We start from the raw sequence: 7,500 nt of genomic DNA on the forward strand, positions 1-7,500 counted from the left end.
TTGACTTCTAGAGGATTTGGTGGTTGAATTCTTGGTTGAATTACCACCCTCCCCCCCTCTCTCTCTCTCTCTCTCTCTCTCTCTCTCTCTCTCTGGAGGATCTTGGACATTCGCTCCCGTCGGAGGATCCTTATGGATTGGGTCAGCCTTACTAGGGGTACCTGGGAGCTCTGATTTAAATAAATTTGGCTTAAATTTATTGGGAGAGGAAATATTTCAAATTTCAAATTCCCTTCGAATATTTCAATTTCCTCCTGTCTTCAGGACTTCTGAAATTCGCTCCCGTCGGAGGATCCTTATGGATTGGGCCATTCTTTCTAGAAGTCCTGGATGCCTCCATTAAAATAAATTTGGCTGAAATTTATTGGGAGACGGAATATTTCAAATTCCAAATTCCCATCGAGGGTTTCAACTTCCCCCTGTCTTCAGGAATTCTGGAATTCGTTCCCGTCGGAGGACCTTTATGCCAGTGGCTTGGTCCATCCTTAGGATGGATCGTGGAGATAATAATTTGAATAAATTTTATATAAGTTTCGTTATTTTTTCTAAAATGCGAAATATTTCATATCCCAAATTCCCTCCGAGGATTTTTGAAAGCCACTCCTTCCAGGATCGCAGGATCGTGTCCTTAATCAGGAGGATCCATTAGGATGGATCGAATAATAATTTAATAAGGTTATTTTTCTAAAATACGAAATATTTCATATGTCTAAAATCCCTTCGCAGGATCGTCCACTTAATAGACTAAAGGTGTGCCCAATTTCCTTCGAGTGTTTAAAACAACCCCGCCGAAAAAAAGAACCACTGACCCTGAGTAATTCAAATCGAATCGACTTTCCGAATCTTTTGAATGCCTTGTGCTCATTTCACACTTCGTTGGAGATCGGATCCTTCGGTCCTTCGTGCTATGAGGGCGTCAGTCAGTCACGGAATGCGAGTCCCTGAAGGGTTAAAAAGGTTAAGGAATGATTTAAGGACTCGTTTTAAAAAGGGGGGGGCGGGGGCTGGGACCACTGGTGTGGACCCCGGGAGTCCTATCAGCCAGTGAGTGTCTCCAAAGTTTGAGGGATTTGTTGGGACAGTATTCTTTCAGAATAAAATTCGATAATATATATATTTTTTTTTCTTTTTTTCTTTTTGGTTTTTGTGTGTAAAGTTATTTTCTTATTTCCTTTGGTCTATCTTTATATATATATTTTTTAATGTTTTTATGGTTCACTGTTTCAATTTACCTTCGTAATGAAGGTTTGAGTTATATGATCAAGTTTTGGCCATGATTGAAAAAATAATTAAATACACTCATATGTCTATGTATATATATATATGTGTGTGTACGTGTGTGTGTGTGTACAAATAGATAGATAGATTTTTTGGGTGTATTTATATATATAAATATATATACATATATATATTTACACATACATATATATAATATACATATGTATTTATATATATATAATATGTATATTATGTATATGTATATATATGCACATATATAACATATAATATGATATATGAATACACCACAAAAATATCTATCTCGGTAAAACCCAATAACGATTCAAATTGCGGCCTCGCAAATTTATACTGCATGATATTTTTCCTAAAGTAATTCGTAGAGAGTGCCCTTTTGAGTGGGGAGTGAAAGTATCCATTTTATCATCATCATACAATTGCCCTCTCACTTATTTTATTCATATACATCATGCATACATGCAAATTCGCTTGTGTGCGTCTGCGCGCTTACACGGAATCTTACGTCCACTGAGCCGAACACCCAAAGCGTGACTTGTATTTAAGTTCACGAATGGAAATAAAGTCAGCAAGCAAATGGCTCTCTCTCTCTCTCTCTCTCTCTCTCTCTCTCTCTCTCTCTCTCTCTCTCTCTCTCTCTCTCCCCTAATTTCCAACCCCCACTCGGAGTTGGGGGGGGGGCGGGGGCTTCAAGGCCGAAGCTCCAAGCTATGCTAGCTCCTGGGAGGGTGTGGTGCCTTCTGGAGCCTCTCTCTCTCTCTCTCTCTCTCTCTCTCTCTCTCTCTCTCTCTCTCTCTCTGAAATCCAGTGTTAAGCGAGAGTGTCAGTCTTTGTTACCACAACCTATTTATGGTCGGATTGGTATTTCTCTCTCTCTCTCTCTCTCTCTCTCTCTCTCTCTCTCTCTCTCTCTCTCTCTCTCTCTCTCTCTCTCTCTCTCTCATTTGGCTTGGAGGGTGTTCAGATTCGGTTTAGGGTAGTTTTGTATTTGAAATTTGAAAGCTGGCTTAGGAATAATATATGCATGCATACCTATGTGTATACAAGATATATATTTGTATACATATTCATATACTTATATATATATACCGTACATAAATAAATATGTATTTATTTACAGAAATTTTATATAAATATATATACAATTATATATATATATATATATATATATATATATATATATATATATATGTATATATATATAATATGTATATATGTATGTATGTAGTTATGTATAATTATGTATACATGCATTCTTCGGCTAACTATCAAGTATACATGACTGGTAAAAACGAACCATTCACAGGAGATTCAAAGTAATATTCTAATAAATAAATATGATGTGTACATATGTGTGTGTGTGTATGTGTAGGTGTGTCTGTGTAGGTCACTACACCCGCGAACACTCCGCGAAACAGATTGACTCACACATAGATAAATACAGATTAAGACAATCACAGCTCGTTACGCTTCGCTTCGGAGGAATTTCTGCCTTCAAGGAAAGACCAGAATTTAGTTCTGTCCAGATCGCCACAACAGAACGTCAATCTTAATTCCCAGCTTTTCCAATCAGCTTCGTAATTAGTCTCTTTTTTTATATTTTTTAATAAACATTCGCCTCGTTTTTATCTGTGATCCTAAATCTGGGCGCTTTCTAAAACATTGTGAAAAATAAATACATGATTTTGGGGGGCGTCACGTGGAAGGCTTGCTGGAATTCTTTTCAATGAAACGTGAATCATTGTTGTCGTGATTTTTAAAATTCTTTGGTTATTTCGGATTATTGCTTTTTATTTTTTATTTTTAGTTTGATTCTTTGGCTGAAATATTGGCGGAGGTATTGTCATATTTCTAAATTGGGTTGTTGATATTATATAATATATATATATATATATATATATATATATATTATCATATACTCGTCTATACATATATACATATATATATATATATATATATATATATATATAAGTATATACATATATAATTATGTGTGTATATATACATCCATATATAATTATGTGTGTATATATACATATGTATATATATACATACGTATGCACAGCTGTAATTTTAATGATAAATGTAATCATACACACATATACATAATAATACATACATACACACATACACATGTGCATATATATATGTATATAACACGAATGCATGTGCATAAATAATAATAATAATAATAATAATAATAATAATAATAATAATAATTATTATTAATAATAATAATAATAATAATATTATTATTATTATTATTATTATTATTATTATTATTATTATTATTATTATTATTATTATTATTATTCCCCGTAATGGAGACTTCACACAATACCAACATCAAAAAACAGTATAAATCGCCCAAGGTAATCTGACAGTTCCATCCCTACAAAACAGTTTTGTTCACGGCCTGTCAACCTGTTGATATTCCCATCAAAACAAAGCTGCATTCCCTTCAATAACTGTCGCTTTGTTTACACAAATATTGACTCGGATTATCCTGCTTTCACTTTGTTTATATATACTTATATTTACTCGTTTTGACAATGAATTTTCTGGGCGTTTCTCTCTGCAAGGTTGTGGAGTTAAAGGCTTATTCAGATAATAATAATAATAATAATAATAATAATAATAATAATAATAATAATAATAATAATAATAATAATAATAATAATAATAATTATTATTATTATTATTATTAATATTATGTATTATTATTATTATTATTATTTTATTATTCATTTTACTGAGGCAACGTATTAAAATAATGAAAGGTATTGATAGATGATTTATAATAAATAATAATAATAATAATAATAATAATAATAATAATAATAATAATAATAATAATGATAAGATAATGATAATAGTTATACTCATAGTAATAGTACTAGTACTCAGAGTAGGCATTAAAATATAATGATAAATATTAATGGATGTTTACTATCAACAGTAATAATAATAATAATAATAATAATAATAATAATAATAATAATAATAATAATAATAATAATAATAATAATAATAATAATAATAATAAAACGCAATAATGAAAGATTAGTTAGTTCTGTTGCATACGAAAGTTTGTATAATAATAATAATAATAATAATAATAATAATAATAATAATAATAATAATAATAATAATAATAGTTATGGCTCAGTTTCTATATATATCACATGTACCATCTATCACACATGAAACTAAAAAAATAAACTATGCTTGAATTTCCAAAACGCATCAAATTCCCACCTCTGAAGGTGATCAACAAACTTAGAAAACAACTGCAAAAAAAAGTATGCCAGCCCAAGCGAAAAATTTTCAAGAACATTTTTAATAAGCATCAGAACACGCCTTGTCCAGCAGTGAGAATAATTTCGCATACTCCCCAGGGGTCCAAGCATTGCCTCAGGGGAGCATTGTCTATGGTCTGGTTAGACCTCTAAGTAGCCTCTTTGGAAAGAAGTCAGGATTTTTGCATGAGCTGTTTTCAAATCTAAAAATAGCGTCTGGTTGGCATACTGACTCGCTTCATTTTCGTCTTGGCTCGCTCGCTGCTGGTTGGGAAATGCCTTTGGGGGGGAATTTGGTGGTGCCAATTCGTGTGTGTGTGTGTGTGTGTATGTGTGTATGTGTGTTTGAGAAATGCTTTGCAAAATCTTGGTACCAGTTCGTGTGTGTGTGTATGTGTGTTTTAGAAATGCCTGGCAGAAACTTGGTGCCAATTCGTGTGTGTTTGTGTGTGTGCATGTGTATGTGTGTGTGAGTGTGTGTATGTGTGTTTGAGAAATGCCTTGCAGAAACTTGGTGCCAATTCGTGTGTGTTTGTGTGTGTGTGTATGTGTCTGTGTGTGTATGTGTGTTTGAGAAATGCCTTGCAGAAACGTGGTGCCAATTCGTGTGTGTGTGTGCATGTGTATGTGTGTGAGTGTGTTTGAGAAATGCCTTGCAAAATCTTTATACCAATTCGTGTGTGTGAGTATGTGTGCATGTGTATGTGTGGATGTGTTTGTGTATGTATGTATGTGTAGTTGCAAACTCACTGGAAGATTAGCTAGATATTTTACGTATGTTTTTCTCTCTCCGCCATTTCGTAAAATACTTTTTTCCGTTTCCGCCCATTGAAACAAAAATATTGTGTAATTTTATCAATTGTGTATACCCTTTTACCCCACACCTTTTGAAAATTATCAGGATTCTCCAGCATAACTGGCATTAATCCATAATTAAATCTGTAGACTCCTGGGGATTTAAAATCCTCTCTACAGAAGTAATATCAGTCAGAGTTTCTTGACTGATATTACTTCAGTTACCTACTTTATTATTATTGTGTATTATTATTATTATTATTATTATTATTGTTGTATTATTATAAAATTATTATTGTGTGTACAATATGATTATTGTGTGTGTATTATTATTATTATTATTATTGTTCAAAACGTCAAACATGCATAGTGTTATTCAAAAATCAAAAGCTAAAACAAATGGTAAATGAATGGTATGTACAATATAGTGATGAATCATTATTATTATTATTATTATTATTATTATTATTATTATTATTATTATTATTATTATCATTATTATTATTATTCAGAAACATCAAACATTCATAAGGAACAAAGTTAAAATGAATGGTATGTATACAATTTAGTGAGAAATTATTATTGTTATTATTGAGGTACAATTCTAAAAAGTGAGTGGATTCGCAACGTAATCTTATGAGGTTTGTTACATAAATATTTTCTAATAATTTTTATTGACGTACACACTTTCTTCAAACTATAATCGACCTGTTCTTGCCTTCAGAGCCTAATAATTGCTTTTTGTGAAAGTTTGATTTTTTGTAAAGATTTATTTGTTCGCCGGTAAACAAAATGGACGAATTTTTTTTCGGGGCTCCATAATCAGCTCTGAGATTGGTATGTTGCATTGTGGGAAATTCTTTTATTTGTTGATGATTGATAACTGCTAATGTTTACCTGTTGTTTAAATCTATCTTCTTTTTTCTGTGTGGTTATCTTGAAATTATTACACGCAGTATGAATAATATATTAGCAATTATTATTATTAGTATTATTATTCATTTTTATATATTTCTTTTGGTCTCTCAGTGGAAAGTGCGAAAATTAAATGCTTTTACTTTTCTGAGTGAATTTTCGAATTCACGTGTGAAAAGTGTAATTCTTTATGAAGAAATCGAGTATATGCTACAAACATCCTTTAATATCCAATTCGCTCCACCTCGGAAATAATATATTTTCATATTATGTTGCCAGAAGGATTTTTATTTGATAATAAGTTTGTCGTCTCGTGGGCTCGAACCACGGAAGCAAGAACTCCAGGACTACAGTGACGCGCATTAAACCACACGGCCATCAGTACAGCGTCACTGTAGTCTGAGTTATTGTCTACCGTGGTTCGAGCCCTGACATTGTTATATTATCAACCAAAAAAATTCCTTCGGATAATATATGGAAATATATTATTTCAGTAATTTCAGTGGATATTAAAAACGTTTAATCGCTAAATGTATATATGAATCACGGTAGTGTGATAAAATATATATATATATATATATATATATATATATATATATATATTTATTTATATATACATATATATGTAATGCATACACACAAACAAACATTTAATTATATACATACATATTGTACACACACAAACATATGTAATACATCAAATGTTGTGTCAAACCGCACTAGCAAAAATATTCACCATCATCAATTGCAATTCCCAAGATTTTTGTGATGTATACACAGTTTCTCCTGGAGACCTGTGGTGACAAGAACGTTCTTTTGTGTTTTATTTATTTTTCCATCGTAACTCTCGTCTCCTCTTTTTAGCGCGGAATCCTCGCATCCACTTAACTTCTTGAGCAGAAACCTTGCAGTGAGTTTCACTGGTTTTAAGCCTGTGTTTAGTTCTGGAAGTTTAATAAAGAGAATGAGTAATTGGGAAATTGGTCTTTCCCGTGTCACGGAGTTTGATTGTCATAATATTGTTATAATCGTAATTTTATCTCGTGCGTTCAGAGGTTGTTAGGGATGTTGCAGTTGTGTTAAGTAAGGTGTTGTTGTAGCGTTTGTGGGTGGCTAAAATGTTTTATGATATATCTGTGTATGTACATAAATATATATGTAACTCTTAATTTTATTTGTTTTTCTTTCTACTGTTTAATATATACATATATATATGTAAATATATGTACATATATAT

The sequence above is a fragment of the Macrobrachium rosenbergii genome, chromosome 30, assembly GCF_040412425.1.
Source record: "Macrobrachium rosenbergii isolate ZJJX-2024 chromosome 30, ASM4041242v1, whole genome shotgun sequence".
In the NCBI taxonomy this organism is placed as follows: Eukaryota; Metazoa; Arthropoda; class Malacostraca; order Decapoda; family Palaemonidae; genus Macrobrachium; species Macrobrachium rosenbergii.